The 12,499-nt window shown below is 39.9% G+C and overlaps 1 protein-coding gene across 1 annotated transcript in view; it reads left to right on the top strand.

The window, feature by feature from the left end:
• Window positions 1-7,150: 7,150 nt before the first annotated feature.
• The window catches only part of opn7b (opsin 7, group member b), a 65,316-nt gene continuing 59,967 nt past the window's right edge, over window positions 7,151-12,499 (top strand). The window contains exon 1 of the mRNA XM_084366883.1: window positions 7,151-7,469. The gene's annotated coding sequence lies outside the window, so the exon portion shown is untranslated. The remainder of the gene's footprint in view (window positions 7,470-12,499) is intronic.

Raw genomic sequence — 12,499 nt, 5'->3', positions numbered from 1 at the left:
CTTGCTGAGCTGTGACAGTTGCTGCTGTAGGTTGAAAGTTAGGAATTTATGAGTGAATGAAAACACACTGCAGTGACTTCCACTGTACCCAGGTCCTAAAAAAGAAACTGGTTTGAGTTACTCTACTGTCTACAATTAGAGAGCATAGAGCATGTTAAACAACATTACACAGCAATTTATCCATGGTATGAAATCTATTCCGCTTATATAGCTATCATAGTACAGTGTTTCTGCTTCCTTCTTAAATGATTATACTCTGTAGGCCATTTGAGGGTGGGTAAGGGGTGGCAACATGCCCCTTGTTAGCAAACAACCTGCCATCCTTCTTCATCCCCCTGAAGTTGCTAATCGCTGGACCATGGTCTGGGCCCAGGCCAGGACACCGTCCAATCCAGACCTGAACCAATAAATCATTGAGAATAATTAAAGTTTCAGGGAGTGTTCCTGTTTTAACCAGCATGGCAGTTCTCGTCTTTACTGTTTAACTGTCCCGGGAAACTCCAACATCAATTACGTACATGCTAGGGTTGGGTAGGTTTCTGGTTTGCCAGTCCCGTCCGGTGTACGAGCTTCAACCGATTTGATTTTGTACCAACTGACTGAATCAACATTTGTGACCAGCTCAGCTCCTACTATACTTCTCAGACTGAAGTCCACATGGGAAAACTCTCATCAGTAACAAGTTGGTGCAGGTAATGCTGCAGCTCTTCAGCATTATACACTGTGTTTATAGCCTACAGTACAGGCTCAACACTTGTATCTGCTTCAAATGTAAAGCATTCTCGCATTTCAGACAGAAATCCTTCATTCCTTAACAAGGCTTTTATTGTGAAAAATGATCAGGTACGTGGTGTAGAAAACTCATTGCAAGGTTAACATACGTGACTACTTGAAATGTTGCTGCTGCCATCTTTCTCCAGTTTCACTTAGCTGAAGTCTTGTTTTATTTATCTTTTTGATTTTAAACTTTAGAATTAGACAAGTTAAGTTGAATTAGTGAAATGAAAATGCGATGCGTTGCAGTTTCCCTGATGGACTGAAGTGCTGCTACGCTCTCATTCAAGGGCTCTTGTTATGTTCCTCTTGGGAGCGACTGGTTCTCGTCCAACATCTAGTAGTGAAATTTGGTGTGACTGGTCCAGTCCGGTCTTAAGCCTCATATCGAACTGGTGTGAACATTTCTTAATCGGCCCAGACTTACAGAATATGTTCTTCCCACAGGCAGTACAAAACACGTGCCGTTTATAAACAAAAAAAGTGGCAATGTGAAGTGCCTCTGCAAGATAAGACACAGCATCTTTTGAGCAAACATACCCCTGAACTCCAAATTGAGTTGGTATTTATGTTCTTGACCTTAACTTGAGGAAAAGGTAAGGAAATGAGTACAAATCGCCTGTTGATCATACTTGATAAACTGCTCCACATGGACATAAAGAGTCTTTTGAAAATGTTCCCCAGTCTAGAGCTTGAGAACATATATTAAGTTAATCAGTTGTCAACACTGTTATGCCTTGTAAGGACACAGTGGAAATGCATTGATCACAGCTAAAGCATGCCATAGTGAGACAACCGCAGAAGGGTTTATATTGTATGTTTTAAAAGTGTATCAAGCAAGAGTTACATTTTCTAGTGTCACTTTTTCAGCTCTTTACATATCAAATAGCAAATCCTTGATGTCGAATAGTCATAAAATTAAATTATAGAGAACAGTCTTTTCACACACTGTCCATACATGGCTAATTTCAAAATCATCCACGTGTGAAGATAATTCACACAAGCTTTTGATCCATCAGAATGTGCAGATTCATTCCTCATGTTCCCGCATCTATGAGCCCCCTTTTGAAGTCATGGTCTTGATGACCACCCCATGACAACATCATAGGAAGTGCACCTGCGTGTGTCTCAATGTATCCCTGCTGGACCAGCTACAAGAGGAACAACGGTGATTGATTAGTTACGGGCCCACGTGCATCGACATGTGCCTCTCCTCCCCTCTTTTTTCCCGAACAAAACAATTCTCACTCCCTCTGTTCCTGTGAGTCCTCTCATGTTTTTATTGGCTTTCATAAAATGAAACACACAGAGTCCTGACCCACATATCAAAAGGGCTGCCTTGATTAACTCAAGAATAAGATAAAAAGGACAGAGGGAGACAAAGAGAAAGAGAGAAAGAGAGAGAGAGAGAATGAGCAATCTGATACACCCAGGAATGAAAGGGTGGTGGTTGTGTATTATGACGCTATGAATGGAGACAGAGCCCTCTTTAGGCTTTGGGCTTGACTGTTCCCCTGCTGAGACAAGTCCTGTGTATTTGCATACTGTACATTATGGACTTAACTCGTTACATCATACAGTCTGAAATAGCAAACAAAACTTTGCAGCGTGATGCCACTCAGCTGTTATAATGTTATTTTCAGCACGACACACATGGCAGTGTAAAAAAAAAGGGGGCCTCTATGGCACTAATCAACAAAAATGAATAGATAGTGCACAGATGTGGTGGTTGCACAGCAGCATTTATGTTAACAAGCAGTTGAAGGACGTCCTCAATTATTTAATGTTTGTGAAAAAAATTTGAAAAAACAAACAAACATATACACTGTACACTACTGTGTCATCAAGTTTAACAATAATACATATGAATCTAAATCCTAGTATTGTTCTTGGCTCTGGATGAAAATACAGTTCATATTCAGATGCAATTGACTGTAAATGATAATTAATTATAATGATTTGAAGCATGACAGGCATCAAAGAGACTGAGAACAGGCGAGAATAACAAGATATAACGGCCAGCGGTGGGATTCTGTCAGGGGAACCTGCGAAGTCCCATCTCTACACCTGCACAAATAAGCACAAACTCTACTGCTGTTCCTTTCCCATTCAGGAAAACTGACCGACAGCACAATGACAACACAATAATTTGCCCTGACAAAAATGCTCAAATGCAAACTGAAGCAAAAATGGCTACAGTGTTTTTTCCCCAGTCTATTGTTAGAACTGCCTACTTTTTTCTGAATTTCTACTAATATGGCTTGAAAAACTGAATTAATCCACATTTTAACAGAATAGCAACATTTCTATGAAACAAAGTCTACAAGCCTACAAGTTGCTCTTTAAGGATTTCAGGAAGTTGTTGCGCAAACACACTTCGTACTGCTGAGACACATTGTGTCCGAGCGGCACGTGTACGTGGCAGAATGTAATATTTTTCCTACGACACGCTCAGGTTCTCAGCATGAATACACCTGAAAACAATCTGTGGATAGGCATATCGACATTGTACCAGCCTTTCACTCCAGCTTCAATGTCTATATCTTTGCGATATGCCACAGACATGAAACGAATATACACAACAGGGAAAGCACAGCTTTTTTCCAGCGCTCTCTTTTTCCTCCTCTCCCTCACTCTCTCTCTCTTTCCACAAAAGTAATGGAAAATCACGTCATCATTTTTAATGACAATAATCACAGGAAAACTACATTTAAATCGATAGGGCTGGCAGTAGCCACGCTGCAGGCACTGCACGCACAGGGTTTGTGTTTCACCTGTGAGTTTTATCTTACTATTCCTGTGATCACCATCGCCTTGTCAGACAAGATGGCTCGTCCAAAAATTCCCTGCATTGACAGCCAAGAATGATAGACAGTGTGTACTGAATTAATTCAGACTGCAAGCAATGGCTTTAGTGACAATATTAGTTGTAACTCACTCCCAACTTTTAAAAGAACCATGTGAGGTACATAAACTGCCAAGCTGCTCAGTGATGACTGACTCCAATTCATAGTGAAAGCTGAACTATAACATTGCTAGACTGCTACAATAAATGGGCCATTCAGAGATACTGTTTTAAAAGCTAAGTTCTGATTAGGCATGATGGTCTTACGTGGTCAATATATGGCAGACATACAGACCAAATGCTGGTAATACCTGAGAATTTGGTCAAAACTACACACAGCTACACTTGATTGTAGTCCACTGAGTCCCGATGTGCACACTAGATCTACTGAACCAGCTGTGTCGCTTTTTTTTTCTGATAGAATAGATGTGTGTTTTTTATGAAAAGGCACACAAGCATAGAAGTGCAGTTTATCATCTGAGGCTCTCTTACATGTGATCAGTGAAATGTGCCCTTCTCCTTCATGCATGTGCGTTTAAGGGAGAATCATCATGATGATGCATGATGAGGACCTTGATAATGCATGATGATGAGGAAGATGCCTGGGAATCAGCAGTCATGAAAGAAAGATAGATACATGGTGCCCTTCCTACATATAAAAATCACACTGGCGACAAAGACTTGATTTAAAATATAAGCGACAATGGCGTTAGTCATTGTCATGCCTGAGAGTTGCCTTCAGGTGTACTGTATTTCAAAACGCATGTGTGTCTGCATGTGCATTTGGTCTGTGTGTGCTCACATGGTGTGTGCAAAGTGGTCACTACAATCTGACCACTGTAAGTAAATGTTACTGCCATCTTTTAAGTGAACACATGGAGCCACAAGACACAGCAGAGACGGCCAGAGGGGGATGAGAGGAGGGTGATCTGTCGAAGCTGGATTTCTCTTCACTGTGCTAAAAGGCACACAATAATGTCAGAACCTGTGATAAGTCACAGAAGTTACTCTTCCTCAGTGAAAATCAAACTGTGCCTGTTTTAAACAATGCAATACAGCATACATGACTCCTCTTCAGTACGTTTGGTCAGAGGAAGTTTTGAACCCAATGCCTTCTCTTGGTTGGGAGTTTGGTGAATGAACACAGTGTACTGGAGAAGAGTTGTACAACCTGTTTCTCATTTAATTTAAACAGACATTGCATTGCTTCTGCTTACACTGGTTGTCACTGTGCGTACTAAATCAATGCATTAAACAATAGATATGTACAAGGGGTGTTGGGGTCAATCCCAAAAATATTTCATTGGCTTAGTATCAGCAAATAGAAGTGTACGAAACATCAAAATGGTGAAAAAAGTGTGCCAAATGTAAGAGGCTACAGCTGTTATTTTGAAATGCCTGATTTAATTCACATTTTGGCAAAACTAAATAATGAATCAGACTCAGAATTGGCAGGTAGTCCCAAACGGCCATGGGTCAAATAGATTATTTCCTCAGTTTTCCAGTGAAACAAATTCAATTGTATTTGTTTTGCAGAGATCACGAGTTAATTATGTCAGTATCACGAGATAACAACTGTTGTTTTCCTGAGATAATAAGATCATTTTTTAAATTCATTATCTGACGGTTTCGACAAAATGATCTCGTTATCTCATAATAATGACATAATTAACTCGTGATCTCAAGACAATAACATTTTACTCGTTATCAAGGGAAGATGACACCTTGGACCCATGGTGTAAGATACACATAATTAAAGACTTAAAAACTTGATCAGGACATCACTATTAGACAAAATAGCTAGCCAAAATCCAACTTTCTACACTGGACTTTCCATGGGTGTCCTAGATCACTTCATACATCAAAATCAATTTCCAAGATGTAACATCATTAGTCTCTAAACATGACCTTCATATATTTATGTCAGTTAACCATCAATTTAGGAGATAAAATTGCATGTTGTCTATAATTACATTTTTTTTGTCCTCTAGCTGTCTTGTGGATACTTTTATATGAGATGGGAGCTGGCAGGCAGTCAGTCTGTTCACCAGGTGTGTTTCTGTTACTGCTGTCCCCGTGTCCTGCTGATTCAGGTGGGTATTTGAAAGAGATGGAAGGAAGGCAGTGCAGACAGACAGATAAAGAATGAATGAAATGAATTGTGACCATATCAAAATCCCTCCACGAACATTATTCATTTGCAGAAACAGATAAACGTCATTCTCGGAATAAATAACAGTTTGATTGATATTCCCTTGACTGCACAGTGAAAAACACGATTCATGTAATTTAAAAAGATGTGACATATACTGTACTGCAGTATCAAAAAACGCAGCACCTGTTTAAATGATTGAATGTAAAAAAAGGGATGATTTAGAGAAATTAATAAAAATGAAGATATCTGTTTCTGCAAATGAACCCTTTCATATACTCCTCTATATGTTGCATTGGTCACAATGTTCATTTATTTTCAAAATAAATATGAAAATATGAAAAGTAGTACCTAAATATCTATACCAAAATAGCTTTTCATAGTTTTAATATCATAGCTAGCAATTATGTGAATGCTGATTGGCTGCCGCTTTGCCCCCACCCCCATTTTTTTTTCTATCTCCATCTCATTTATTCCACTGACACAGCTCTGCGCTGGTTGAAGGCACATTTTTACATTCAAATATATTCACGAATGGATGCAATAGTACTACCATTGTCATTATACAGCATATATGAATTGCATGCATTTCGTTTGTGGCGTCAACAGAGAGAAGGAGACTGATGTGAAGTCTTTTGTTTCTGTTTTCTTTATGAATAATGCTCCCAGTAGATCCTAAAGTGCGTTGTGAGATTGCATTGGAATGGACTGGGGAGTAAGGACACACACACACACACACACACACTGTGCCTTTGCTGGTGGCAAAAAACTGCGCTCGCTGGCGAAGATTAACCATGACATTTTGCTTTCATTTGCACTTCAAAGCTAAACCGTGCCCCAGTCTCAACCCCACCCTGCAGAACTCTCCACATCCAGATATCCATTTTGTATCTTGTCATTATCCTTTTGTCTCTTCAGTTTTATCTTTCTGTGTTACTCTTTCCCTCTTCAGTGCCTCCATTTGTCTCATGTGTATAGTCAAGTGTTGACAATTAATATTAGGGGTCCATAAGGTGAAATACTGAGACGTGAAGACTGAGATGTGCTTGAGTTTGTGTCCAGGGGTTGAGGTAAAAATGTGAGAATAAAAGGACTTAAGAGTACAAGACTGGTCGAGATATTAAACCCCTTATAAAAGACATTCTTCATGCGAGGAGCTACAATGAAAGCACGCAGTGTGAAGACTAAAAAAGGCTGACAGAGGTGTGTATGCATGAGTGTGTGTGAGTGAGGGAGAGAGAGAGAGTAGGGGGGATGGAGGGCGGGGGGGATGCAGCGTGGAGAATGCATGTGTGTACAAGAAAGAGATTTAAGTAGAGAGGGAGAGCAGAGCAACAGAGAGGGGGACTCGGGGAAGAGAGTGGAAGCTGCAGGCTGATACAGAGCGAGAGAGAAGGAGAGAAGCAGAGACCAGCAGCACGTCTGACTCTATCTGTCGCCTCTTGGATCTCCCAGAGCTCAGCTGTCGGGCTGTTTCCAACAGCGAGTGGATCCTCCCGCTCAGAGACTGCGTGTGAGGGAGTGTCTGAGTGTGTGGAGCGCACAACAGAGTGCCCCAGCAGCTACGCACAAAGTCTGTGTTCCAACTGTCCCTGGTTATGGTCCTGCCACACATGGAAGAAGGTTTGACCGGCTTCGCTCTGGACTTGACTCAACACCAATGATCCCCAGCCATCTCTGGCATACCCTCTCATTAAGGTTGGAAAAAAAAAAAGTCTTTTACTGACTGTGTTGTCGTTGGACTATTGAGTTTTATCATACAGGCTGTTGTGGTTAATTGAGAAAAACAAGCTTGAAAGTGAACGTGTAGCACAGTAGATCAGGTTGCTCGTCCCAGGCTTGAGTTTCTTTGTTTATTGTGTCTTGTGTGACCTGCTTTGTGTCCGAATGGTCTTGCCTATATCAAGTGATGACCCCTATGCTCTCTCGTTCTGGCTCTTGTGTCCATGTGATTATTGTACACTACATTACGATTCTGTCCGCCTGTCAAAGGCAGTTGGCGGATTGTTTTCACGTGGCTTTAACAGATTGTGCTGATGAGTTTAAATTCGTCTGTAAGCTTCAATGCTGTACAGTTCAGTTTATTGAATGAAAGATACTTGGCATGATGATTGCATTAGCTATGACATAACAGTCCTGTCGTGTCGGCATCCACTAAACAAACTTCATTTGACTGGCATTCACTGTACAGTAAGTGTAAAGATTCAGTCATAGGTTTCCAGTGCGGGTCTTCACAGGAAGTGTTTTTTAACAGGGTTTCAACTTAATTAACAGGCAACAAAGTTGCTTATCCCACGTGTGACTTGTATTTGCCTGTGGCTCCTACACTAAGAGGAGGAGGGAAGTTTTAACGAATGTGCTTGTAATTGAAACTCTTGTTAACACAAACAGCGATAATCAAATGTCTCCCTCAGCCTCTGGCTTTCTCAAACACACTTGTTTCCCTTTGAAATGTGAAGCGTTACCAAGTAGTCTGATGTCGTGTCGCTGCCTCGCGTTCAGCGTCTGTGTACTCCGAGGGGATCAGCTTTTACTATTTTACTATAAGTATTATGAACTTACATTGCACGCTTACCACAGTGAAGTCTCATAGATACTTCATGGGCATTAGCATGTTATTCATATTCAAACTGACATTTAACTCATCAAGCTAATAAGTGGCACAATTTAGCGGCTTTTGAGCATTTAACTGATTTTTCATTTGTTCTAAGTATCATTAAATCAATTATGATTGATTGGTTGACTGGATGCATGTCTGCACTGAATAGATGTTAATTTGATTTATGTAATTGATTCTGCTTAGTTTTCATGCTTCTAACTTAAACTGTTGCATAAGACCAAGGCATGAATGCTAGTGCGCAAATCACTTATTTTTTTATTACAAATTCGATTGCCTCAAGGCTTTTTGTTCTGTAATTTAATCACAACAGGAATACATCTTTATACAAGGTACTTAGTGCTAAAGCATTTATAAAAAAACAACTTGTGTAATTGTAATTTTGAAACCTACAGCATGAGTGACAGAAACAGAGTTGCCCGACATCCATGTTACACAAGGCCATGTAATTATTTGGAGAGGATGTATATCACCAGGGATTCAAACATGCTTCTCTGCTGATATACTACACTGCTCCTTCCAACCAGAATAATAATCAAGAAATCAATATCCAATATCCAACATGAGAGACCAAGCGTTGTCAAGAACTGCTGCAAGCATTGCTGGAGGAAATTTTTAATGCCCACTGCTCTCTTCCAGATTTACTCTTGATTCACATTACGTTCAGGACCACAAACCAACCCTGTAATAATCAGTGTGAGGAACGACTGCTAAGAGCAAAAATTATCCATCAAAGGGCAATGTTGCTAATAAAATATACATAATGTACTGTACTGTAAATGCTGAGCTTTTTTTCTGTATTCTGCCTTTAATAGACTGTTTGTGTTAGACAGTAGCCAGAAACATGAGATAGGGGATGGCATGGAACGAGGTCCTTAAATAGCTGAAGATTTCCTGCCCAGGACTGGAGCTATGGAGGACTAAAGCTGCCAAAATCAGAAATAAAGAAAGAAATATGTAAATGGCTCAAAAATAAATTAATAGTTTATTTCTAAATGTATATATGTATTTATTTATGTATTATTTACAATTTTATTTTTTCCCCTTTTTATTACCACAAATGTAGGCGTTGTCTCTAGCTCTGGGGAAGTGTAATAAGTATTAGTATATACAATAATCGTCAGATTAAATGACAGTGAAAGTAATGATTAGTTGCAACTGAAGACATTACTTTGGGCTCTGGCGAACTGAGATGATGTTTTGTTTTTTTGTTTTTTTCTGTTTTCTGACATTTTAAAGACCTAATGATTTATTGAGTACAACAGCATCCGTGTGTGCTGCATCTCCGGTGCATGAATACATGCCTGTGTCTACTTTGTGTCATTCGACTTCCAGTGTGGACGTGATGTAACTACCGCACTGTAACAGTATGGAGGTGTTAATGTTAACAGCAGTTTCCGCATCAGTGTGGGAGGAAGGTGTGTTTCAGCAGGGGTGAAAGGCTGAATCCACAATTAATCGGGTTTATGAAGCAGAACTCCCATGTAGAAAGGTAGTGTTTAATAAGACCAAGCTGTGGGTGTGTTTTGCTCTTTATGTGATTACATCATGTTTGTGCCATGTTGTTACAGATAACAATCCTGTTTCCTTTCTCTGCTCCTGGCAAATGTTGGTTTTCATGTGTTCTTGAACAAAGCAGTAATAAAGTAAATGACGACGTAAAGTAGGGACAAATTAATTGAATCTGTGGGATGTAGGTGTGAAGTATGCTACTACGCCAATAGTCACTCATCATGGAAAAGATGTCAAGGAGGAATCATGAGCACATGCACACACACTCAAACAAGAACACAGAAAAATCTCCTTATTGTCATCTTTGTATGGAGAAGTAAATGGAAGGGGTTACTGATGTAGTGTGTAGGAGTGTATAATGAATGAACATTCATTAGGTGTAGGCAGATAGTCACACATGCACTTGTTACCTCTATGCAAAACACAGGGTCATCCATCCATCACTTACGAAACCAACCACACCTCATCCGGTTCAAATTACCTCAATTCATTCACTTCAACCCACACAATGTCAATCCTCTGACCTCCATCTTTTCCAACTTCTGTGAGAAAGCTGAAAGAGAGTGGAGGGAAGGTGCATCTTTACCAGCCCAGAGAGCGTAGGCTGGTAATGTTTTCACCTTGGGAGTTTGTGTGTTAGTCATCATGGCAAGAAGTGGTCGCAGAGACACAAAGACACAGTTTGGACTACTTTGCTAGGTGTGTTTAGATGTCTGACTTTTGCAGACTTTTGCATCGTAACCATGCATAACCATCTTCAAAGGTGTGTAGTTGACACCAAAATGAAGGCCGAGTTCGAAGGTGGGTCATGCGTCAGGACGTGAACATGTTGATGGACAGTGCAGCTGGTGTGACCCCAATGCATAATGGTCTTAGTTTAGTTGAGAAGAAACCAAGCTCTTTTGTTCAGATACCCAGCTTGCTATCTACTGTTAGCCACAGTCTTTTGTGGAGTACAGTTTGACGGTCTGTGGAACAAACTTTTCTCTCCATTTATCCTGTTAAAAATGTGCTATGTACTTTCCTTCTTACCTCTTGATTCCACTGGGCTCTGTAACCTGGTACGAGCGATGCTGTTTTGTTCCGTCCTCCACACAGCATCATATCCCACTGGGAGTGTTTCAGAAGCAGGGCGTCATGCCTGCCGGATATTGTTGAGTTGCTCAGATTGTGTTTATTTTGCCATCCCCCGTTGATGTTTGTGCCTCTATTGTGGTAGAGTAGGCTACTTGTTAAATTGTTTTGTTATTTGTCTGTTTTCAATGTGTTTATTGTTAATATTTCCATCTTTGTTGTGCTGTAGATCCTGAGTCTGCACAGGGTATTTTTTTATTTTGAATATTGACCGGATACACTTTGTCGTTCCGCGATCTGACTTGCTGTCTGTCTCGATCTGCAGATTGCTGCGATTCGCTTCCATCAAAAATAGACTTGGCATGTATTCTCCGCGGAGCAGAGCAAAGAGCTGCTTCTGGAACACTGTTGAAATGTGCCTTGGCGCAGCCAGTGAAACATGAGCATTGGCTAGAACGGAGGCCAGTATTTAACAAGTTGTATCTGGATTGGATAGGGAATTGGATGTATAAATCGACTTTCTTACAAAGTGGACCTTTAGGCACTTATGCAAACAGAAGCTACTGTGCATTAATAAAGACTGACATGTAACCCAGAAACCATAGTGCCAAATTCTAAAACAATCCATGTGCAACAAAATTCATGCATTGTTAGCCTGTATTGAGATAAATGTTTTGAGTTAATGGCAAAGCAAACACGTTCTGTTTGTATGTGAACATAATTGGATGAGAATGTTAGAAACCCAAAGGATTCAATGACAGAATACGAGATCCTGGACTACAATGGTTTTGCAGAACACAGTGGGAAGGCTTTTTTCTCTGAGATGTTTACATTGTTCTGTATATCGCCTTACTTTGTGCATATGTGTGTTTCTGCACACATGTACATGGTGTATAATATTGTTTGGCTTGTAAATGCATGCTGATATGCACATGCTTATATAGTACTAGCATGCTTATGCTTTCCTTTTGATGATGATGATTACCAGCTCATCAAGCATTATAACTATATGCGACTCTATGTGGTTACTACTGTCTCATTCTCTCTGACAATAGACAGTTAAACTTTAAAAAACAACATGAATTTAATGTCTGTCAGCAGTGTTGTATTTGTTGCACAATAGAGCATGGAATACAGCCAACAAGGAAACTTTTCAAATTTGACCATTAAATATAAATAAGAGCTGGTTAGTTAAAATGTTTATACACTGTAGTGGCCCAAATAAGAGCAATTAAACATAGGCCAACTGAATTTTATATAACTTCGTAAGTGTACACCTTTAGTAATATAACTAAAGACTAACAAAACCCACAAGGATTAAAACTGCAGTCAGAGAATCCTGTTATAATGAGGGAGTAGATAGATGTGGCAATGCTCAAGATATCACACACTTTACTGTGATGACGTAACCAACACAGTATAATTTAATCCAAGGCTGTCATCTCAAAGCAGTAATTAGGAGTAAGTATTTGAGTGTTGATAAGAATTTAGAGATGGCAGTTAATTAAAAAAGTAAATTAGTTTA

The sequence above is a fragment of the Pagrus pagrus genome, assembly GCF_965226575.1.
Source record: "Pagrus pagrus genome assembly, chromosome: 11".
In the NCBI taxonomy this organism is placed as follows: domain Eukaryota; kingdom Metazoa; phylum Chordata; class Actinopteri; order Spariformes; family Sparidae; genus Pagrus; species Pagrus pagrus.
The sequence above is the reverse complement of the archived record's forward strand: the minus strand, read 5'-3'. Positions and strand labels throughout refer to the sequence as shown.